Source organism: Scyliorhinus torazame, chromosome 4, assembly GCF_047496885.1.
Source record: "Scyliorhinus torazame isolate Kashiwa2021f chromosome 4, sScyTor2.1, whole genome shotgun sequence".
In the NCBI taxonomy this organism is placed as follows: Eukaryota; Metazoa; Chordata; class Chondrichthyes; order Carcharhiniformes; family Scyliorhinidae; genus Scyliorhinus; species Scyliorhinus torazame.
The window spans coordinates 36,603,583-36,628,737 of record NC_092710.1 but is presented as its reverse complement, the minus strand read 5'-3'; the positions used below and the strand labels follow the sequence as shown (position 1 = coordinate 36,628,737).

General features: G+C 45.7%; 1 long non-coding RNA gene and 5 other non-coding genes across 6 annotated transcripts in view; 4 read left to right on the top strand and 2 right to left on the bottom strand.

The window, feature by feature from the left end:
• Positions 1-25,155, top strand: part of LOC140411587 (uncharacterized) — a 718,944-nt gene that overhangs the window by 275,560 nt on the left and 418,229 nt on the right. The window lies entirely within an intron of this gene.
• trnai-aau (transfer RNA isoleucine (anticodon AAU)) lies at positions 3,750-3,823 on the top strand. The gene has a single exon. It is a non-coding gene; the product is annotated as a tRNA-Ile (tRNA).
• On the top strand, positions 6,255-6,327 carry trnak-uuu (transfer RNA lysine (anticodon UUU)). The gene has a single exon. It is a non-coding gene; the product is annotated as a tRNA-Lys (tRNA).
• On the bottom strand, positions 7,090-7,162 carry trnav-uac (transfer RNA valine (anticodon UAC)). Its single transcript has one exon. It is a non-coding gene; the product is annotated as a tRNA-Val (tRNA).
• trnak-uuu (transfer RNA lysine (anticodon UUU)) lies at positions 7,906-7,978 on the top strand. Its single transcript has one exon. It is a non-coding gene; the product is annotated as a tRNA-Lys (tRNA).
• On the bottom strand, positions 11,932-12,004 carry trnav-uac (transfer RNA valine (anticodon UAC)). Its single transcript has one exon. It is a non-coding gene; the product is annotated as a tRNA-Val (tRNA).

The window sequence follows — 25,155 nt, the reverse complement described above, 5'->3', positions numbered from 1 at the left end:
CTCAAGAGTGTTGAAAGTCAAAGAGATCTAGGAGTACAGGTCCACAGGTCATTAAAAGGGGCAACACAGGTGGAGAAGGTAGTCAAGAAGGCATATGGCATGCTTGCCTTCATTGGCCGGGGCATTGAGCATAAGAATTGGCAAGTCATGTTGCAGCTGTATAGAACGTTAGTTAGGCCACACTTGGAGTATAGTGTTAAATTCTGGTCGCCACACTACCAGAAGGATGTGGAGGTTTTAGAGAGGGTGCAGAAGAGATTTACCAGAATGTTGCCTGGTATGGAGGGCATTAGCTATGAGGAGCGGTTGAATAAACTCGGTTTGTTCTCACTGGAACGAAGGAGGTTGAGGGGAGACCTGATAGAGGTATACAAAATTATGAGGGGCATAGACAGAGTGGATAGTCAGAGGCTTTTACCCAGGGTAGAGGGGTCAATTACAAAGGGGCATCGGTTTAAGGTGAGAGGGGCAAGATTTAGAGTAGTTGTACGAGGCAAGTTTTTTACGCAGAGGGTAGTGGGTGCCTGGAGGAGGTGGTGGAAGCAGGGACGATAGTGACGTTTAAGGGGCATCTTGACAAATACATGAATAGGATGGGAATAGAAGGATACGGACCCAGGAAGTGTAGAAGATTGTAGTTTAGTCGGGCAGCATGGTCGGCACGGGCTTGGAGGGCCGAAGGGCCTGTTCCTGTGCTGTACATTTCTTTGTTCTTTGTTCTTTGTTCATAAGTTACTGTGAAATTTCGATCATAAAGATGAACACATGAGAAATTTGATGAGGAGAAAGTTTGCAGATTGGGCAATGCTCCAGGCACAATGTGTTCAACAATGCCGAAGCCAGCATAAGTCTTGGTGAGAAGTTTGTCTGTTGGAAACCTGCAGAAAGTTCAAGGGGAAAGCAAATCCTTACGGCTTGCTGCAACCTAAACGGTGGAATTAACAAAAGGCAAATTTGCGCGATCCAGCTTGTTCACGATCAGTCAGGAAAGAATACTCAATTCTCCATTCACGACTGGACTAAATTTGAAATTGACATGGTCACACGAGGTGATCATCCGTACATGGTCGGTTAGCTCAATGGTTGGAGCGTGGTCCCAATAAAGCCAAGGCCGCGGGGACGATCCTCGTACGGGTCAACAAAACATCTCCGTCACGAAGTGATCTGCTTGCGTCATATGTTTGCAGGCAACCTGCCCAGTGCTACTGTCGCGGCATTATTACTGACCTGAGGCAGCGCAGGCTCCCTTTTATCTGCTTGACTCCTCTTGGATAATAGAACATAGAGCATAGAACATAGAACAATACAGCGCAGTACAGGCCCTTCGGCCCACGATGTTGCACTGAAACAAAAGCCATCTAATCTACACTATGCCATTATCATCCATATGTTTATCCAATAAACTTTTAAATGCCCTCAATGTTGGCGAGTTCACTTCTGTAGCAGGTAGGTCATTCCACGGCCTCACTACTCTTTGCGTAAAGAACCTACCTCTGACCTCTGTCCTATATCTATTACCCCTCAGTTTAAAGTTATGTCCCCTCGTGCCAGCCGTATCCATCCGCGGGAGAAGGCTCTCACTGTCCACCCTATCTAACCCCCTGATCATTTTGTATGCCTCTATTAAGTCGCCTCTTAACCTTCTTCTCTCCAACGAAAACAACCTCAAGTCCATCAGCCTTTCCTCATAAGATTTTCCCTCCATACCAGGCAACATCCTGGTAAATCTCCTATGCACCCGCTCTGAAGCCTCCACGTCCTTCCTATAATGCGGTGACCAGAACTGTACGCAATACTCCAAATGCGGCCGTACCAGAGTTCTGTACAGCTGCAACATGGCCTCCCGACTACGGAACTCAATCCCTCTACCAATAAAGGCCAACACTCCATAGGCCTTCTTCACAACCCTATCAACCTGGGTGGCAACTTTCTGGGATCTATGTACATGGACACCTAGATCCCTCTGCTCATCCACACTTTCAAGAACTTTACCATTAGCCAAATATTCCGCATTCCTGTTATTCCTTCCAAAGTGAATCACCTAACACTTCTCTACATTAAACTCCATTTGCCGCCTCTCAGCCCAGCTCTGCAGCTTATCTATATCCCTCTGTAACCTGCTACATCCTTCCACACTATCGACAACACCACCGACTTTAGTGTCGTCTGCAAATTTACTCACCCACCCTTCTGCACCTTCCTCTAGGTCATTGGTAAAAATGACAAACAGCAACGGCCCCAGAACAGATCCTTGTGGTACTCCACTTGTGACTGTACTCCATTCTGAACATTTCCCATCAACCACCACCCTCTGTCTTCTTTCAGCTAGCCAATTTCTGATCCACATCTCTAAATCACCCTCAATCCCCAGCCTCCGTATTTTCTGCAATAGCCTACCGTGGGGAACCTTATGAAACACTTTGCTGAAATCCATATACACCACATCATCTGCTCTACCCTCATCTACCTGTTCGGTCACCTTCTCAAAGAACTCAATAAGGTTTGTGAGGCATGACCTACCCTTCACAAAGCCATGCTGACTATCCCTGATCATATTATTCCTATCTAGATGATTATAAATCTTGTCTCTTATAATCCCCTCCAAGACTTTATCCACTACAGACGTGAGGCTCACCGGTCTATAGTTGCCGGGGTTGTCTCTGCTCCCCTTTTTGAACAAAGGGACCACATTTGCTGTCCTCCAGTCCTCTGGCACTATTCCTGTAGCCAATGATGACATAAAAATCAAAGCCAAAGGTACAGCAATCTCTTCCCTGGCCTCCCAGAGAATCCTTGGATAAATCCCATCAGGTCCCGGGGACTTATCTATTTTCAGCCTGTCCAGAATTGTCAACACCTCTTCCCTACGTACCTCAATACCATCTATTCTATTAGCCTGGGGCTCAGCATTCTCCTCCAGAACATTATCTTTTTCCTGAGTGAATACTGACGAAAAATATTCATTTAGTATCTCGCCCATCTCTTCAGACTCCACACACAATTTCCCATCCCTGTCCTTGACTGGTCCTACTCTTTCTCTAGTCATTCGCTTATTCCTGACATACCTATAGAAATCTTTTGGGTTTTCCTTGATCCTTCCTGCCAAATACTTCTCATGTCCCCTCCTTGCTCGTCTTAGCTCTCTCTTTAGATCCTTCCTCGCTACCTTGTAACTATCCATCGCCCCAACTGAAACTTCACACCTCATCTTCACATAGGCCTCCTTCTTCCACTTAACAAGAGATTCCACTTCCTTGGTAAACCACGGTTCCCTCGCTCGACGCCTTCCTCCCTGCCTGACCGGTACATACTGATCAAGAACACGCAGTAGCTGATCCTTGAACAAGCCCCACTTATCCAGTGTGCCCAACACTTGCAGCCTACTTCTCCACCTTATCCCCCCCACCCCCAAGTCACGTCTTATGACATCATAATTGCCCTTCCCCCAGCTATAACTCTTGCCCTGCGGTGTATACTTTTCCCTTTCCATCAATATCTGCCACTTTTTCATTCTTTTACATTTCTGCGCCACAAACGTGTCGGTAACATGTTTCCAAAGTCTCCTAGTCTACAGCGATGACAATTCACGTCGTTCTGAACAATGTCTTACCGCCAATTCCTGCAATTTTCAGGCAAATCTGCTCCAGGCAACGTTGGAAATAACCACGCAACATATCAGACGAGCCCACCATTCAGGACTGGAGTGAATTTGGAAACGGCATGGTCACTCCAACCAACAGTACATACATGGCCGGTTAGCTCAGATGGTTAGAGCGTGATGCTAATAATGTCAAGGTCGCGGGTTCGATCCCCGTACTGGCCAACGAAATAACCACATCGTGGAATAGTCTCCACTTTTCCGGCAAGCTGGAGCGGCATTTTGACTCCGCTGCGGCGGCGCAGAGTCTCCTTTAACTGCTTGGCGCCTCTTGGACAGTATCTGCCACTTTTGCTGAGAAACTGTCCTTCTTTTCCATTTCTGTGTCACAAATGTGTCCAACGTCTCCTAATCAATAGCGAACTCCTGCAGATGACAATTCACGTCGCTGTGAACTGTGTTTTACGTCTCCTGCATTGCAATATTTCAGGCGAATCTGCTCCAGGCAGCGTTGCAAACAGCCACGGTACGATGCCATATCAGCCTACCTTGAAATTGCGGCAGTGAATAGATCAGCAGCGCTGTGCAGGAATTACTAACCCTCTTGCCAGTAATTTGGCTCAAATGCTGCCACCTTCAACAAACCGATTGCTTAACATGCAGTCGTTTGCTGGCTACGCCAAATACATTTGATGCTTCGAAATGTCTTTTTCAAAAAGCTGCACTACCCATTTATAATGTGGTGCTAATTACACTGATGTGGAGATGCGGGCGTTGGACTGGGGCGAGCACAGTAAGAAGTCTTACAACACCAGGTTAAAGTCCAACAGGTTTGTTCCGATGTCACTAGCTTCCGGAGCGCTGCTCCTTCCTCAGGTAATTACACTGAAACACGTCTGGAACGATCAAAATACCTGAAGGCGAGAAGTATACTTGTTTGCTAATCTATTGAGAGGCGACACATGATCTCCCGGTTAATGTCCTTAGCTTGTAAATCCCCGAACCATTTACCCCAATTTAAAATTCAGCTGGCTCATCATCATTTCGTGCTGAAGCAGCAGCCGTCCATTCGGACTAATGTGAGGGCCTGTCCTGCAATTGCAATTAATTTGCATGATGTTGAGATACTGGCGCTGGATACAGAAAGAAGTGTGACAGCAACAAGAAGTGTGACAGCAACAGGTTTATTTGAAATCACAAGCGTTGGCAGCGCCGTCCCTTCATCAGTTGAAGTGATGAAGGACCACTTTACCTGATGAAGGCACAGCGCTGCCAAAGCTCACGATTGCAAATCAACCTGTTGGACTTTAATATGGTGTTGTGAGACTTCTTACTGAATAATCCGCACGCACTTTATTGCGGCACGGTAATATTTCGACTGAATTTTGAATTCACAGGGTCAGCTGCGTTTACTCTTTCAGTGAAGAAAGCCGTCCAAAGGCTTTTGCGGACAAGTACTGGAAATGTGAGCCGTAGCACATCCCGTGCAAGAATAATAATAATCTTTACTGTCACAAGTAGGCGTACATTAACACTGCCTATAAGTTATGTGAAATTTCGATCATAAAGATGAATACATGAGAAATTTGATGAGGGGAAAGTTTGCAGATTGGGCGATGCTCCAGGCACAATGTGTTCAACAATGCCAAAGCCAGCGTAAGTGTTGGTGAGACGTTTGTCAGTTGGAAACGTGCAGAAAGTTCAAGGGGAAAGCAAATCCTTACGGCTTGCTGGCAACCTAAAGGGTGGAATTTACAAAAGGCAAGTTCGCCCGATCCAGCTTGTTCGCGATCAGTCAGGAAAGAATACTCAATGCTCCATTCACGACTTGACTAAATTTGGAATTTACGCTGGCTTTGACGTTGTTGAACACATTGTGCCTGGAGCATCACCCAATCTGTAAACTTTCTCCTCATCAAATTTCTCATGTATTCATCTTTATGTCCAACCAGCTGGCGGCTGCTACACTCCTTACATGACCGGAGTTTGTGATTGTTCCATCGCTCCGGAAACTTTGAAAAGCGTCGATTTGATGGTAATGGATCATCTGTCAACACCTGACGTGCTGTATAACATGTTTGCGTGTCCCACAAAGTCGTGTTCAGCTGATTGTGCCCAATTTTTTCTCTTTGAATCAGGCAATTCTCGAAAAAGACTCAAAATGAAAGAGCGTTTATTTTCACAAGTAGGCTTCAATGAAGTTACTGTGAAAAGCCCCCACTCACCACATTCCGGTGCCTGTTCGAGGAGGCCGGTACGGCGTGGCAGTTGTTCGGCAAAGGGGAAGTTTGTAAAGAACAGATTTGAAGCAAGCGTGCTGGACGCAGCGAACCTTGAGTCAGAATGTTGAGTCATTGAGAGTCAGGAAGTGACTGTCTCAAACACAATTGGGAATAACCAGTCTCCAGGTAAGAGACTCGGTGGACGGAGTATCGGAGTGAAGCGTCGAAGAGCAGCACAGCTCTGAACTCGCCCTGAATCCAGAGGCGGAGCTGCTGATATGCTGTCCGGATTCAGAGAGTGGCGCAGGGCAAAGGAAGCAGCTGTTTGTTCTGGAGGAGAGGCACAGCATCAGAAGAGGAAACAGGGTCAACAGCGGAGCGAGAGGAGCAACAGCGAAGGGAGAATGCGGTCACTATTGGCGGCATCACTTATAGCCTGGATAGCTCAGTCGGTAGAGCATTAGACTTTTAATCTGAGGGTCCAGAGTTCAAGTCCCTGTTCGGGCGATCCTTTTAGATCACAATCATCGATGCTGACGTGAACCCATCGAGTGAATCCACTTGGAAAGAATCCCATCGGCCCATTGTTCCTCTGCTACCCCTCAATCCCCTGTCTGTTCCAATCCCAGTTTCCAACCAAGGACCGTCGCCTTTGCATTCCAGGGGGTGCAAGGTTTCATCTATTCTCTTTTGTGTGAATAATACCATCATTACAAAGATAAATCTCTGCCCATCGCTTGCAGGTTGATATCTGAAATATTTGCGTTATGCTGATTTATTATCATTTTTTTGCTGATCTTGAGCTTTTAGGCGCGTTGAATCTGAATTCTGGCATGTTCAGAATTTGAATTTCACCCAGTCCCAATAAAGGATGCTCTTTGGATCTGTCCGTTGCAGCTGTTCAGTTAAACCTCATTGTTAAGTTCCAATATATTCCATCACATTTATATTTAAATACATTTCACTTTGTTTTCTGAATTCAAAGCCATTCTGCACTCTGTCCCCTGGGGTTCTGTGGCCATTAGCACCCGGTTTCCCTGGGTTTCTGTGGCTATGGCTCATCTTTCTTTCTCACTCCACAGTATAAATATTTCCCACTTTCTCTGTCTGTTAGCTTTGACAAAGAGTCAACGGACTCGAAACGTTAGCTCTTTTCTCTACCGACAGATACTGCCACACTTGCTGAGATTTCCCAGCATTTCCTCTTTCGTGGTTGTATTTCTGTTCACATGGAAATTCAATTGGTCACAATTTGTCCAAAAGTAGCAACGGTTCCACTGGGGCTTGAACCCAGGACCTGCTGCGCGTAAAGCAGACGTGATAACCACTACACCATGGAACCAGAAGGCGGTAGCTACAGTCCTTATATGACTGGAGTTTGTGATTGTTCCATCGCTCCGGAACCTTTGTAAAGCGTCTCTTTGATGGGAATGGATCATCTGTCAACACCTGACTTGCTGTGTAACATGTTTGCGTGTCCCACAAAGTCAGGTTCAGCTGATTGTGCCCAATTTTTTCTCTTGGAGTCAGGCAATTCTCAAAAAAGACTCAAAACGAAAGAGCGTTTAATGAAATGAAAATGAAATGAAAATCGCTCATTGTCACAAGTAGGCTTCAATGAAGTTACAGTGAAAAGCCCCTAGTCACCACATTCCGGCGCCTGTTCGAGGAGGCCGGTACGGCGCGGAAGTTGTTAGGCAAAGGGGAGGTTTCACTTTAGTAAAGAACAGATTTGAAGCAAGCGTGCTGGACGCAGCGAACCTTGAGTCAGAATGTTGAGTCATTGAGAGTCAGGAAGTGACTGTCTCAAACCCAACAGGGAATAACCAGTCTCCAGGAAAGGGACTCGGTGGGCGGAGTATCGGAGTGAAGCGTCGAAGAGCAGCACAGCTCTGAACTCGCCCTGAATCCAGAGGCGGAGCTGCTGATATGCTGTCCCGATTCAGAGAGTAGCGCAGGGCAAAGGAAGCAGCTGTTTGTTCTGGAGGAGAGGCACAGCACTAGCAGAGGTAAGAGGAGCAACAGCGGAGCGAGAGGAGCAACAGCGAAGGGGGAATGCGGTCACTACAGGACCTATTACTCACTGCCAGGATAGCTCAGTCGGTAGAGCATCAGACTTTTAATCTGAGGGTCCAGGGTTCAAGTCCCTGTTTGGACGATCATTTTAGATCCCAATGATCGATGCTGACGTGAACGCATCGAGTGAATCCACTGGGAAAGAAGCCCATCGGCCCATTTTGCCTCTGCTACCCCTCAAACCCCTGTCTGTTCGAATCCCAGTTTCCAGCCAAGGACTGTCGCCTTTGCATTCCAGGGGGTTCACGATTTCATCCATTCTCTTTTGTGTGAATAATACCATCATTACAAGGAGAAATCTCTGCCCATCGTTTTCAGGTTGATACCTGAAATATTTGCGTTATGCTGATTTATTATCATTTTTTTGCTCATTTTGAGCTTTTAGGCGCGTTGAATCTGAATTCCGACATGATCAGAAATTGAATTTCAGCCAGTAAAGGATGCTCTCTGGATCTGTCCTTTCCTGCTCTTCAATTAAACCTTATTGTTATGTTCCAATAAATTCCATCATATATTACATGTAAATACATTTCTCTTTGTTTTCTGAATTCATTGAGAATGCTGGCAGACAATGCGATGTTGTGCAATGCTAGTTCGTACCGACTTTGTATTGAAGTGTAACTGCAGTATTATGTTCATTGACAAAACAAGTATTGTCAGCGCAAATTGCTAACTGTGCCACCACCTGCAGATTCCCCTCCAAGGACCACGCGCCATATTCACTTGGAACCATATCCCCATTCACTCACTCTTGTTGGGTACAAATCATGGAGCTTCCTTCCTAACCTCTTTCTGGGTGCACCTACACCACATGGACTGCAGAGTTCCAGAAATCCACACCACACCCAGTTTCACGGGAATTGGATGAGAGCTGAAATTATGGAGCGCTAGTGTATTGCTTTTTGTAGTTTGAAATTGCAGTTTGTGGTGGAATGACCATAATGATGTCTAGGAAATGTTGTGTCAATGTTCTAAGATAAAGGAATTGGATACAGAATGGCTGTTGGTGTGGTGAGTGGCACGTTTTGCCAAGGTGAAATTCGAACAAGGGTCACAGCGCCGAATGGGTATTGAGAAAAGGCGGTGAGTGAGAGAAACGCGCGTTTAACAGATTGGCAGAACAAAATGTAAAAGGTGATTGAAAGTTGGGGAAGGGACAGGAGACAAAGGGGAATTTGAGACGGCGAAGGGTCACGAGATACAGAGCATTAGTTGGGAAATTTCGAAATATTTCAGTCTGTAAACTAATTTTTGGACAAAATATTTTTAAAGGACAGAGTGCTGATTTGCTTATTTAAGAGCTCACAGGTAATGGTCATGATGCACGCTAATTAAATAGGGGTTGGAAAGAGATTGCGACTCAACACGCCAGCTTTGGCAACGCACAGATGGGGGAAGCTGGTTGTATTTCGATTCACATTGAAATTCAGTTGGCAACGAGTTGTCCAAAAGCAGCAATGATTCCACAGGAGCCCGAACCCAGGACCTCCCGCGTCTTAAGCATGCGTGCTAACCACTACACCGTGGAACCAGCTGGCGACACACTGACCTCTTTATATTACTGGATGTTGTGATTGTTGCAAATTGTCCATTTGGTGGGATTTGCTCAGTTGTCAGCACCTGACCTGTTGCAGACATGTTTGCCTTTTCATTAAAGTCGCGTTTATCTGATTGTTCTGAACGTTTTTGCAATTTCCCCCGCAAAAGAGACAAAACGAAAGAGCTTTTCAATGTTGCGGCGCTGAGAATGTGGGCAACGGGGAGATTTCACTTTTGGAAAGAATATTTTTGAAGCTGATGCGTTGGAGCCAGTGAAACGTGAGTCAGAATGTTGAGTAATTGAGAGTCAGGAAGTGACTGTCCCAAACCCAACTGGGAATGATTGTCTAACTGACGAGGGAAATGTAAAGTTTGAACGATGCAATGTTCGCGGCCAGCCAGTAATAGTCGTTATAGGGGGCTTTGCTCTGGCTCGGATAGCGCAGTCGGTAGACCATCTGGCTTTTAATCTGAGGGTCCAGAATTCAAATTCCTCCTCGGGCGGTAATTTCAATGATTGATGCTGACGTGAACTCATCGAGTTAATTAACACCGAAGGAAGCCCATCGGCCCATTGTGTCTCTGCTGCCCCACAAACCCCTGTCTGTTCCAATCTCAGCACAAGGTCCGTCGCCTTGAAATTCCACAGCGGTTCCAGGTCTCATCTCAACTCTTCTTGTGTGAATAATAACATCATTGCAAGGAGAAATCCCTGCTCGTCGCTTTAAGATAGATAACTCAAGTATCTGTGTCATGCTGACTTTTGTTTGATTTTTTTTGCTTAATTTGAGCTTTAAGGCGAGTTGAATGTGAATTCCGACATGATCCGAATTCGAATTACATCCAGCCTCAATAGACGAGGCTACTTCCATCTGCCCTTTCCTGCAGCATGGCAGCATGCCTTAATGACTATCGACCAGTGGCACTGATATCCATCATCATGAAGTGCTTCGAAAGGTTAGTCATGGCACGAATCAACTCCAGCCTCCCAGATTGCCTTGATCCACTACAGTTCGCCTACCACTGCAACAGGTCTACAGCAGACGCCATCTCCATGGCCCTGCACTCCACCCTGGAACACCTAGGTAACAAAGGTACCTCTGTCCGACTCCTATTTATCGACTACAGCTCAGCCGTCAACACCATAATTGCTACGAAACTCATCACCAAACTCCATGGCCTTGGCTCCTCCCTCTGCGACTGAATCCTGAACTTTCTAACCCACAGGCCACAATTCGTAAGGATAGGCAACAACACTTCCTCCACAATCATCCTAAACACCGGTGCCCCACAAGGCTGTGACCTCAGCCCCCACCTATACCACTTATATACCGATGACAGTGTGGCCAAATTCCCCTCCAACTCGATTTTCAAATTTGCTGATGACACCACCATAGTGGGTCGGATTTCAAACAATGAGGAGACAGAGTACAGGAATGAGATAGAGAACCTGGTGAACTGGTGCGACGACAATAATCTCTCCTTCAATGTTAAGAAACGAAATAGATAGTCATCGACTTCAGGAAGCGTAGTGGAGAACATGCCCCTGTCTACATCAATGGGAACGAAGTAGAAAGTGTCGAGTGCTTCAAGCTTTTTGGTGTCCAGATCACCAACAACCTGTCCTGGTCCCCCCATGCCGACACTATAGTTAAGAAAGCCCAACAACCGCTCTACGTTCTCAGAAGACTAAGGACATTTGACATGTCAGCTACGATACTCACCAACTTCTACAGATGCACCACAGAAAGCATTCTTTCTGGTTACATCACTGCTTTGCATGGAGCCTGCTCTGCCCAAGACCGCAAGAAACTACAAAAGGTTGTGAATGTAGCCCACTCCATCACGCAAACCAGCCTCCCATCCATTGACTCTGTCTATAATTCCCGCTGCCTCAGAAAGGCAGCCAGCACAATTAAGGACCCCATGCACCCCGGACATACTCCCTTCCACCTCCTTCCATCAGGAAAAAGATACCAACGTTTGAGGTCCTGTCCCAACCGACTCAAGAACAGCTTCTTCCCTACTGTCATCAGACTTTTGAATGGACCTACCTCGTATTAAGTTGATCTTTTCTCTACACGTTGCTATGACTGTAACATTATATTCTGCAGTCTCTCCTTCCTTCCCTATGTACGGTATGCATTATTTGTACAGCATGCAAGAAACAGTAATATTCACTGTAAAATAATACATGTGACAATAATAAATCAAATCAAATCCAATCAAAGATAAAGAGCAATAGTTGGGAAATTTCGACAAATGTTAGTTCGGAAACAAGTAGTGGACTATTGGGCAAATAATGGTTCAAGAAGTGAATATTTAATAACTCACACGCAAGGATCATGATACACGCTCATGAATAATGTTTGTTTGGAAAGAGATTTCCATTCAGCACGTTGGCTTTGGGGACGCACGGAGAGCGGAGAGGGGAAGCTGGTTATATTTCTATTTACATTGAAATTCAATTGGCAACCACTTGGTCAAAAGCAGCATTGATTCCACTGGAGGTCGAACCCAGGATATTCAGCATGTAAAGCAGACGTGATAACCACTACACCACGGAACCTGCTGGTGAACCTCTGACTTGTTTATATAACTGGACTTTGTGATTGAGTCCTTCGCTCCAGAAACTTTCCAAAACCTCCATTTGGTGCGATTTGCTCGGCTGTCAACACAAACTTGTTGTATACAAACTTGTTGTATACATGTTAGCGATTCCCACAAAGTCGCGTTCAGCTGACTGTTCTCGACGTTTCTTCTTTGAGTCAGGTAATTTACCTGAAAAAGAGGCAACATTAAGGAGCGTTTAAATGTTCCTGCGCGGAGGTTGTGGTCAAAGGGGTGGTTTCGCTTTTGGAAAAAAATGTAAGCAGCGACTGTATTGGAGGCTGTGAAACGTGCGTCAGAATGTTGAGTAATTGAGAGTCAGGAGTGACCGTCTCAAACCCAACTGGGAATGATTGTCGGATTAGAACATAGAGTGCAGAAGGAGGCCATTCGGCCCATCAAGTCTGCACCGACCCACTTAAACCCTCAATTCCATCCTATCCCCTTTACCCCTCCTCGCCTTTTTGGTCGCTAAGGACAATTTATCATGGCCAATCCACGTAACATGCACGTCTTTGGACTGTGGGAGGAAACCGGAGCACCCGGAGGAAACCCACACAGACACGGGAAGAACGTGCAGACCCCACACAGACAGTGACCCAGCGGGGAATCGAACCTGTGACCCTGGCACTGTGAAGCCACAATGCTATTCACGTGTGCTGCCCTAAATTGACGAAGGAAATAAAACATTTAAACGATTAAATATTCGCTACCAGCCAGTAATGGTCGCTGTAGGCGACGCTATTTAGCGCCTGGATCACTCACCTGGGAGAAAGTCAGACTTTTAATCTGAGGGTCCACGGTTCAAGTCCCAGTTCGGGAGATACTTTTAAACCTCAATGAGTGATGTTGACGTGCACTCACCGCGTTAATCATTTGGGAAAGAGGCCCCTCGGCCTGTTGTGTCTCTGCTGCCCCTCAAACCCCTGTCTGTTCCAATCTAAGTTTCAGCACAAGGTGCGTCGCCTTGGCATTCCACAGCGGTTCCATGTGTCATCTAAATGCTTTTGTCTGAATTATACCATTATTGCAAGGAGAAATTCTTGGTCATCGCTTTCAGATTGATACCTGAAATATTAGCGATATTCTGATTTTGTTTGAATTTTTTACTGATTCTGCGCCTCAAGGCGAGTGGAATGTGATTTCCGGCATGATCAGAAATTGAATTTGAACCAGCCCCTATAAACGAGACTTTGACAAAGTGTCATCGCGACTCGAAACGTTTGCTCTTTTCTCTCCCTGCAGATGCTGACAGACCTGCTGAGAGTTTCCAGCATTTCCTCGTTTGGTTTCAAAAACCAGGCAGTGCCTCTTGGGAACCATGTGCTTCACAAAGGGCATGCGAGACGATTTATTGGGACATGTGAAGAAGAATTGGATGGCATCAGGTTTATGGAGGATTCAGTATGTACAGTGGGCGAGGAGCCCATTGAAATAGTCAAGTCCACGGCCTCACCGCCCCCACACCACCCCTAAGCACCCCCCAGCACCCTCACACCACCCCTCGCCACGCCCTCACTGCCTCCACACCACTGGCTCTCCACTCCCTCACCACCCCCACACCACCAGCCACCCAAAACTGCAATCATGTCTTGTGTCTTGCAGGATCACCTGGTCATGAGTCAGGCCCTTCTGGTGTTCCCTGCCCCGAACCACAACTACAGCGAAAAAGCACAGACAGCGCCGAAAGCCCCCAGACTGTAGCCTGAGAAACCCCGGAACACCAGTCTGGGCATGTCACCGATATCCCGTCACAGCAGTGGCTGTCCATGCCTGGATACCCCACTGCCGTGTGGGTCCCCTTGACCCCACGGCCCATTCCCTGGTAACCCCCCCTCTCTGGCCCCAGCAGATGTGTGCCACTCCCCCTCCTCCAGCCAGCCCTGCCAGCAGCAAATCCAGAAGCCCATGGTCGCGCCTCTGGGAACTTGTCCGAGCTCCACTCTGTCCCTCAGCAGTCACAGCGCCTGTTTCCCGAAGACTAAAACCACAAGTGAAACTCGCCGGAGATAATTACTCCTGGCGGGTCCTGAAGGCTGCCTTGGGGAACAGGACGTGTGACAAAGCAGAATCACCGCGCAGAAACTTATAGCCAAGTTCCGCACACATGAGTACGGCCTCAACCTGGCATTCATGTCGCATTACATTCATCCACCACCATCTGGCCTGGGCTTGCAAAATCCTACCAACTGTCCTGGCTTGAGACAATTCACACCTCTTTAACCTGTGGTTACCTCTATCTCTGGATCTGTAAAGACATAATTACCAGCAAATGCTCACATTCAAAGCATTGTCTGGCATCTTTGACTTTGTCTGTTTATATGTTTCTGGAACCTACCTCTTCATTCACCTGAGTGGGGAGCAGTGCTCCGAAAGTTAGTGATCTGAAATGAAACTGTTGGACTTTAACCTGGTGTTGTTAGACTTCTTACTGTGCCCACCCCAGTCCAACGCCAGCATCTCCACATCGTCACATCAGACCTTATTATGGAAAGAAGTTCATCTATGAAGCAGCTGAAGGTGGTTTGGGCTAGGATACGAAAGGGGGCAATCGGAATAATATTCTGCAGCTGAGTAGTGGACTTTTGGGCAAATCATGTTTACGGAAATTAATAATGTTTGTCTAATTTAAAACTCACAGTTAATGATCATGATGTATGCTTCTGTCATGTGAGAGAACCTTTAAGAAATGTGTGTTTATAAATGGGTGTGAATATAAATATCAATAGTGAGAGTACCTTTAAAAAATGGGCGTTTACTACTGCAGTGATGTCAGAGAATGGGTGGAGCTTTTTGCTTTCGTTTTTGAGCAGGCTGCAGGGTGTGTTTTAGTTTCGTTTTCAGTGTTGGAGCTGAAGCCAGACGAAGCAAGTGTACTGCTGTTCTCTCTGCTATCAAAAGACTATCTCTTGATCATTTGGTGAATTCAGAATTATAAATGTTATCAGTTGTGAATGTAAACCTGATGTGCTTCTGGTAAAAGATGTTTTAAAGTCGTATGGATGTTAAAAGGAATGATTAAAGGATTACTTAGTGTTGTAGTCTTTTGGGGTTGTATTTGAATCGATGGTTGCTAAGATGTTCACTGTATGTTTTAAGAAGGTTAACTTGAGTTCATAGAATAAACATTGTTTTGCTTTAAAAAATACTTTTCCATTTCTGCTGTACCACACCTGTACAGTGGGCAGTGTGCTCCCCATACCACAATCTATTAAAGGTTGGGGTCACGTGAACTCCATGATACACTTTGGGGTTCTCTGAACCCTGGTCCATAACACTTATTAAGTAATGTTTGTGTGGGGTTCGATATCCACGCAGCACGTTGGTTTTGGGAACGCACAAATAGGGGAAGCTGGTTGTCTTTCTATTCAAATGGCAATTCAATTGGTAACAACTTGTCCAAAAACAGCAACGATACCACTGGGGCTCGAACCCACGACCTGCTCCTGATAAAGCATAAGTGAAAACCAGTACACCACGGAACCAAGTGGTTAACATGGGTTCCTGTTTATATGACTGTAGTGTGTGATTGTATCCATAGCTCCAGAAATGTTGCAAAGTGCCCAGTTGGTGGGATTAGCTCAGCTGTCAAGACCTACATGTTAGCGTTTCCATTTATGTCGCGTTTCGCTGATTGTTCTGAAGGTTTTCCCTTTGAGTCAGGCAATTTGCAGGAAAAGAGGCAAAATGAAGCAGCGTTTAAATGTTATGGGCAAACGGGATGCTTCGCTTCTGTAAAGATTCCGACATGATCGAAATTTGAATTTAATCCCCGACGGGGGCGCACGAACTAGTGTGGTCAAACGTCCTGGACAAGGGGCAGGCGAGGGAGGAATGAGGCTAGAACAGAGGGGAAAAGTGAACGAGATAGAGACCTCTTGGACCTTTGACATGTTTGCGCGGCACTGCGCTGCCCCACTCCGGTCACAAGGGCCGGGTCACAGGAATGGGCGAGGATAGGGGAATGGAGGTGAGGGTGAGGCAGAGGCAGCGGTCAGACAACAGGCATAATTTAAGGTTAAGATCAGCCCCGGGAGTGGCGGGGCACCATACTAGCAGGGATAGCTAGCACAGGAAGAAAGACAGCAAGGCGGGACGCGGTGCACCTCCCGGCAGGGTGGGAGCCCCTCTCTGTTGGGGGAGGGGGGGGGCAGTATTGCTCTCTTTGGTTGTTTCTAAATATGGCGGTCAATATGGTCGCCTTCATTAATTCTAATTACGTTTGCTTTAGAGTCTCCAGGTATCTTTCGATACTGCCACAAGGTTCAAACTCGAATGAGTGTGTAGGAGTGAGTGTGAGTGAATATGTAAGAGTGAGTGTGTGTTAGCATGTGGGTGTGATAGTGTGTCAGAGTGACAATATGTCAGAGTGAGAGTGAGTATGTTCCCTCCCCATTTTTTCAGGTAATTCTCCTCCTCAGTTCCCATTCCTCTCCCTGTCTCTCACTCAATTAGGACACCACCCCGGCCCTTAGTTTCAAACTGCCTCTCCCAGCGTGGAGAGGAGAGCATGCCAATAGCACTTTGTAATTAGAGAGGAGGGCGACACATTATGGGTGCGGGAGTCGGCGCGGGCCTCAATCTCTGTATTTGCGCTTCCCCCATCGTTCAACGTTACTGACAGGGAAAGGGGCGTCCGGTTTGAGCAACCTCTAATCTGGGAATCAGACGATCCTGAAAGATATGTATGTGTTTCACAACAGATGTTTTTCTTTCATTTAGAATGGTAGCATGTTAATATCGTCCCGTTGTGCATTTTGCTTATTGTATTTCATTGCATTATCCCCTCATCTGGACGTCAGCTCAAAGGGCCAATCACACCGACCTTGTTTGCCGGTTTATTAGACGATGTATCTGTTTGGAGGCGAGAGTGACCTAGGTCGACCCATCTCCCAAAACAGCGCCACGGAAGCTTGTGGCAATCAAGCTTCAACAATCTGATTGTTCTGCCTAATTCGAAGAGGAATGAACGCAAAGATTCCACACTTTTCCGGGCCATTTCTTCCAGAACGTCCCTTCTTCAAGTCGCTTCGTTGCCAAGATTTATTTTGTGAAACTGACAGGCAGCGCTCATCAGCTCTTCGCCCATAAAGGTTGCCTCCATGGGGCAGACTAATAAATCGCTTGTTACGACCAGCTCCAGCTCTGCAAACTCATCCAGTTCTACCATCCAGCACGGATAACTTCCTTCATTTGTAAACTCCTCCGCCCAAAGTCCCTGCTTGTTTCTGTGAATTTTATCAGCCCTACAGTCTCCCCTGAATATTTAACATTCCCCGTCATTAAAGTGCCCTATCTATGCAAAGAACTGCATTCCCTACAGCCCTCCTTTGATCTCTAGTCTCCTCCAAAGCCATGCAGAAATCTATCGACACGCCTGCCCTAAAACTTTCACAAACTGTGAAACGTTTTCTCCTCCTACAACCTTGCGATAAATCTGCATTCCTCTATTTATGGCTCAGTTCTTTGCCGTCCAAATGATTGCAACCTGGTCTCCGTGGTCTCAGCTGCCTGGTTCCCAATACTTGTTCTTGTTCACAAAACATTTCCACCCTTTGTGTAGCTTTAGGAAACAACTTCCGCCTTCCATTTGCCCAAATATTTGGTTACCTAGCTATTACCTGCTGTCGATGCCCCTGGTGTTAAAGTTCCTTCCACAACTTCTGCTATGAACGAAGCAGGGGATTTATTTTGATAAGTTGCTATTGTCGATTTGCATCCTTGGAAATATTTCGAGAAAATTCTCCTAACAAGGATATTTTCTCTCAGGTGCGCAGAGGAGATCAATGACCACAAATACACGATAAAGGTTGGCATTGCTCTGATATGTCCTGTCCTCAGATTATTCCTAAAAGAACCCCACTTCAGGAACATAAGAATACCCATTCTCTGCCATATTTCCTCCTTCCCAAATTGCTCTAGCTTGTCCTGTGACCCGTAGCGTTTAACTCTTCAACAGGAAGACACTTCATCGCCAACGTAACTCTGTTGAATCCCCAAGATCTGCATACGATTGAAAAAGTGTGCCGTTCAGTGTATATATCAGCGAATACTTGCTCGTTCTACTCAATCTCCCTTCATAAGAAAATTCTCTCATCCTCGTTGTTCGGTTCAAAAATGGCTACCGGCTGTGCTTTCTTACGTTTTGAACTTGTCCTATGACCATCACTCTGGGTGTGGCTGAAAAATGCTCAGTGAATCTGGAGCCAGAGGTAAAACTCCACGACCCCTCTTCCTATGTGGTTAAATATTCAGTAAACAAGGACATTATACTAAAACATAATGGTAATAACAATAATGTTTATTAGTGTCACAAGCAGGCTTACGTGAACACTACAATGAAGATACTATAAAAATCCCCCAGTCGCCACACTGGGGCGGCTGTTCAGCACACTGAGGGAGAATTCAGAGTGTCCAATTCACCTAACAAGCACGTCTTTCTGGACTTGTAGGAGGAAATCGGAGCGCCCGGAGGAAATCCACACAGACAAGGGGAGAACCGACGGACTCCGCACACACAGTGACGCAAGCGGGAACAGAACCTGGGGCCCTGGCGCTGCAAAGCAACAGTGCTAAGTTCTGTGCTACCCTGCCGCCCAAATCAGGAGTACCAACTACTGCGTACCACGCGCTGCATACCCCAAATCTGTACTCTTGCCCTCAGTTCTGTGGCCTCTATGTTCATCATCCCCATCTGGGATGATCCATAACACAAAGGTGCAGTGTGAGCATGCGTTTAACACCACAATTTCCCGGGAAGCTGAGGTAACGTGCAGTCTGGGGTCAGCAGCGTGCGATAGGCGAGAACTTTTCAGTGGACAAAATGCAGGCATTCAGATTAAGGTTCCTATTGCCTTCCGACAAGTGGGCACATTCATTTCAACTGAGGTCATATTGCAAATTGGCATTCAGGATTATGTTGCATTTGAATTTAAGTTGAGGGTTAAGGGTTTAGGGTGCGGCTTAATGTAGTGCAATCATTGTTTTTTTAAATGAAGAGTAGATTCAGATTAGGATTAGAGCTTGGTTTAGAATAGCAGTTATTTTTACATTTCGTGGGACCGTCATGTTTCACGCTAAAACGTAAGTCACATTTTGCGCTTCTGTTCCAAGTGGGGTTAGGGCCAATGATATTATTGGGATTTAAGTTGCCATGCAGCTTTAGGATTACCGTGATAGTTCAACGTCCAGCTATGATTCGCAATACATTTTCAGCCACGGTTCGGATAATTGCAAGGCGTTCACTTCAGCTTTGATTTTCATTCGGGATGACTATATTGCTGATATTCGTCTTGGAGTTACGGCTTGAGCTCAGGTTTTGCTCCTTGTCCGGTTTGGTCGTTACAGTTTTTGCCGTTTGCGTTCGAGTTACTGTTAGGGTTCGGTTAGTTTTTTGGAAAAAATGTAAGGTCGAGAAAGAGAGTCTGAGAGAGGCATGTCGACAGCAAGAGAGACAATGCGGGGAGGACAAAGGAAACAATTTCTACTTTAATAATGGACTGAACCTAATGATTCCATCCTGAACACTTCACAGAGAATCACAACAGCTACATTGCAGAACTGGACATAAAGGAGATGTCGTCAAATGCACGGTATGGCTGAGATATTTTAAGGAATGTCTGAAAGGCGGTCAGAAAGTATCACTGTGGTTTTGGGGGGAAAATCTAGACCTTCTGACACAGTGAGATGCAGGAATAAATCCATGGATGATGCAAAACAAAAAAAAGGATGGACGTTTGAAGGTCATTGTGTGGCGTCGCTGAGATCCAATGGCGAGCAGCGTGTAAGAGAGTGAGGTGACTGAGCAGGGGTAGGGCTTTGGACAAGGCAGCAAAGTTTGAATGAGTTCAAGTTTAGACAGGTTTAGGTCTGTGTTGAAAGCGTTGCAAAATTTATTTGTTCTCGAGTGAAATCTGAAATTTTAACCTAAATCATTGCCGACATTGTGATGCGAAAGGATGGGGATCCGACTGGGGGGATTGAAACATTCGATACTCCAGACATTGCGATTCACTTTTACCGCAGGCAGGTCACCATAACTTTCTGATGAGCAACGAGGGATGGACAATAAATGTTGGGCGAACCAGCGACGCTCATATCCCGTAAATGGAAGAGAGAAAATCCTGAAATTGGGATCAAAGAGTCTATCGAACAGTTTGGAAAGAAGGATGAGCCGTTTCAGATGGAGCAGCTGCTTGACTGGGGGCAGAATGTACACCAGCACTCAAGGGCGTTGGTTGAACCTTCGAGCCAAACAAAGGCAATATCGTGGATGCAGTTCCCCATCCAGTCCTGCAAGAGGCATTTGGTATCTGGCGCTGTCACGATTAGGATGGCGGCTTCAGCAGTCAATTCTTTCCAGATAAATATTCACTGCTCTTTGTCGTGTGTGGGAGTCTGAGAATGCAGAAAGTCGCATGTGTTGGAAGCACTGGTGCACATTACTGGGCTGCGTTCAGTTGATTCGTTTAGTTATACATTGACTAATTGCTTTAACCGGATAGATTACTGTGCTCTTGAGCTGTTTTCTGAAACTGGACTGAGTGGCCCCATAAATAAATGTATTTGTGCAGCAACTTAAATGTTGCAGGGTTTCTCCGACTTGACTAAATATAAATTCTGAGTTGCTATAATCCCTGCTATTTTTGCCCGCAATGCGATTATATAAGAAATGAAAAACATACACCAACCATAGAAGTAAAAAGCTGCCGGATATGCTAAAGAGTAAAATCACAGATTTCTTTCTGCTCTCCATCTCTGGGTCACTGTCATTCTCTCTCTTGCTCTGACCCCTTAGTTGTTTACGGACTCGACTTGCCACTAAAATGTGTCTGACTGTCAGGGCGTTGAAGAACAGAATTACAACGAATGGGAGCAATGGGGATAATACCGTATTAAAACAGTCATATCCTGCCCATGCAGGCTCAGTATAGTAGCTTGTCTTGACATAACAGAACCACGGCACATTGTTGATTATCAATAGAGGTTCAAGTGGAAAGTAGAAGGGGATGCTTTTCAAACAAAGCAGAGTGCAAGTTGTTGCGAGAATCACAGACGCCATTTTTTCAGTGCAATATTTTGTTTTCAGCTTCTGGCAGCAGATTGCCACGAATCGGTCAAAGGTAAAAGTGACAGTGAACCAGACAGAACAGTCTGTAGCTGCATGACGCAGGACATTCATAACTCTGCACACATGCGTAATGTACAAGAAAGTCCATGGATAATAATAATTAACAATCTTCCACAAAATGAGATCAGTGATAATGAACGCTAGATCCCCCATTGCCATTGCCATCATGTAGCGAGTGGTGCAGGTCGAGAGGCCACACTTTCCCCGGGATAGGTTCATAATCGCCACTAGATTTACTTGTTGGGAAGCAGCGAGCAAGAGAGAGAAGAGAATAAAGAGAGCAATGATTCACCAAATATTCAAAAGATCTGACGCAAACATGAGATCAGGGTTTTAGCAATAATGTTGGCTGGTTGCAGCCACACCATACAGTAGAGTTTTAATAATCTCAATCCAAACCACACCCACCTCCAGTCCCACTTCCACGATTAAAGGATTCCAATAGGAATCATGGGAAGGCATCCTCTGCTTGAATTCGGATTGCAAAGTAAATACCTCATGAGGCTGGAAGTTACTCATTTCATTTGTTTCCCAGTTTTATGTGTGACAGGCCAGATTTGCCCGTTTTACTCAGACTTACCACAAAGGCGCCAGGGGTGGGTGATTCAAACCAGGCGCCCAGCCCCAGCAGAATTCCTGCTGGAGCAGGACAGGCGGGATAAGAAGTGGAAAACCAGATCTGCAGAATTCCCTGCAAGAATCAGAACACACGTGCAACAGCAACACCTCGTGATTTTGCTGAATTAACCGACTAAGAAGTAACATTTCAGGTGGAATGTTCATATTTATCCGATGTCAAGGTGAGGAAATAGAATTCAGCACTTAGGAGAAAAGAATTTCATGACAGTGATTTGTGAAGGGGATTAATTTACATGAAAACAGTTAAATGTCGATTTAATAAATTAATCAATGAAACTGTGCTGTTCTCCCCTTTGGTTGTCAATAAATAGCAAATATCCATTACTGCCAGTGCCGTAGAACACGAGATAAAACAAAAACATATGTCGATTGATGCACTTATCATCAACCTTCAGCAAAATGATTCCCCTTCGAAATGAATTACATTCGTAAAACACGGAAGCAGCTCCTTCTAATGAAAGATAGTTCAGGCGAAAAATCAAAACTGGACCTTCTTTATTTCCATTCCAATTAGTGACTCGCACCCGATTTGTTCCTACGCTGACACATACCCCAAGTACCTTACCAGTGCGATCAGATATCCCGCTCCAGTGAGTGCCCAACACTCGGGACAACTCCACTGTGACAGCTCCATCCAGAAATAAATTGCCTCCGTTTGCTGCGTTGGTCTCCATGTCACCAGTAGGCAGTTTTCCAGGAAAGCCAATACAAGTTGATACCTCAAGGTACCTCTAGATTGATGGGCGCACCGTAGCACAGTGGGTAGCACAGTTGTTTCACAGCGCTAGGGTTCCAGGTTCGAGTCCCAGCTGGTCACTGTCTGTGTGGAGTCAAGGGGAATCATTTTGCTGAAGGTTGATGATAACTGCATCAATCGAAATATGTTTTTGTTTTATCTCACGTTCTCCCAGTGTCTGTGTGGATTTGTTTCGGGCGCTCCGGTTTCCTCCCACAAGTCCCGGAAGACTGGCTGTTGTGTGAATTGGACATTTTCCCTCGGTGTGCCAAAACAGGGACGGAATGTGGCGACTCGGGGCTTTTCACAGTAACTTCATTGCAGTGTTAAAACTTGTGACAATAAAGATTATTATTATTCTCATTGGCGCAATGTTGCAAAAAGTCAACTTTAAATCGGATCAACAAAATCTATACCAAAGCCCCACCCTCTCCATAACTGTCAGTAATCGACGTTATAATTCACAGAGTAAAGCACGGGGGCCGCTAGCACACACGTCTGCTCGGGTACAAACACTTACCAGGAACACCGATAGCGACAAGGGTAATGTTGTATATTTTCAGAATTGTGTCGGTCGGAAAATGCATTTTCTGCATGAAATGATCTATCCCTTTGTACCATAGAAAATGTCTGCGTTGAACACTGATTATATACTTCCCCAGGTCGGATCGTTTATACACCGTGGAATCCCGCGGGGGGTGTAGAATATTGCAACATTTATTTTCTGTTTGGAGAAACCGAAATGACATCATAGAACATAGAACATTACAGCGCAGCACAGGCCCTTCGGCCCTCGATATTGCGCCGACCTGTGAAACCACTCTGAAGCCCATCTAGACTATTCCCTTATCGTCCATATGTCTATCCAATGACCATTTGAATGCCCTTAGTATTGGCGAGTCCACTACTGTTGCAGGCAGGGCATTCCACACCCTTACTACTCTCTGAGTAAAGAACCTACCTCTGACATATGTCTTATATCTATCTCCCCTCAATTTAAAGCTATGTCCCCTCGTTCTAGACATCACCATCCGAGGAAAAAGGCTCTCACTGTCCACCCTATCCAATCCTCTGATCATCGTGTGTGCCTCAATTAAGTCACCTCTTAACCTTCTTCTCTCTAACGAAAACAGCCAAATGAGGGTAAATCATATCGAGTCTGTTTTGTGACATAATCTATTTATCTCAAAACTTGTCTTGGAAAGCAACAACGATTGGATCATTTCAATCGCTGCCATTTTCTATTCAAAATCGGAAGCTATATCCTCCCGGCAATGAGATAGTTCTATAAAACACCACCATTCCAACACGCAGACCTCCATATTGTTTCAGGGACATCCTTCACTAGACTATAATACATCACCTCAAGCTCACGCACCATGTTTCGCAAACATAGCATTTTACGGAAATGCCAGAGACTAACAAAATAATCCCATGCGGCCGCTCGTCATGTCCAGCACATCACGGCCGCCAAACCAGAGTAATTTATCATATCCCCACAACGCAGCGCGTTTGCGCACGCCCAATGCATCCAGAACATCAAACATTTAAAACCGGAGGACGGTGGATTTCTGGGGTGCACTGTCTGAAATGGTGGAAGAGGAAGAACTATGCATCGCATGTTCAGGTAGACTTGTGGTCCTGCATACCAAGAGCTGGAACCGTGGAAGTAGGCTGAGTAGACCATCCTCTGCCAGTGCAAAGATGTTGGGGTAAATGGGTTCCTTATTTGTCTTGGCCTTCCGGTGCTGATTGTTGTTCCCGACCAAGTGCTACAAAGTGGCACATTCCAGACCCAAGGACAATGTACTTCGGGTCGTTCTAAAGCATGGCGGCAGAGTCACAATGGGAAGCCTGGCTGGTTCCGTCCTTGAAACCAAAATATACCTTGTGACGGGAATCGTGTACACTCTCTCTAACCGTATGGCTCACGTTGTATTGACGCATTTAATGTCATATGTATCACAATTGTATTGAAGCACTTTAAAGTGCAACACGATCTGTGTTGGCAAATTAGGTGTCATTGCATTTCCTGTAATGAACAGTTTGATATTTCTTATGTTCCATTTTGGTACAAGAACAACTCAGATTGCAACGTAATCTATGTAGAAAACATGAATGTCATTGGACTTTGAGCAATGACATTTGAATGTGTTTTTCGAGTTTTGTGCATAAGCATATAATTTGTCACACTGGATCAATTAATAAAACAGCCCTTAAACCAGTCCATGTGCCTGTATTCCTCACGTTTGTCTTAGAAATTGGCAGGGAGCAAACATTGTGCAGGAGGAGGATTCAGATTTCGATTGGTGGGAGCAGAAAGCGAAAAGGTTCTTGTTGATCATTGCCGTGGGTCATTCCCCGGATGTGCCTTCATGCGTGTAAAATTATTTGGTTGGAGGAGGTGAAAGAAACATGGAGAGTCTGATAATGCTTCCTCCAATGAATGTATTAAGCCGCTCACAAATCCCATGGACAGAAAGGTTATGCACTCTTTAACGTATAATCCAATTGATCATGAGCCATCTGTAGTGCCAAGTTTCAATCAGGTATCATCTCCTCCATTTACGGATCTCTGATAGACCCCGATCCAGCAGAGCAAGAG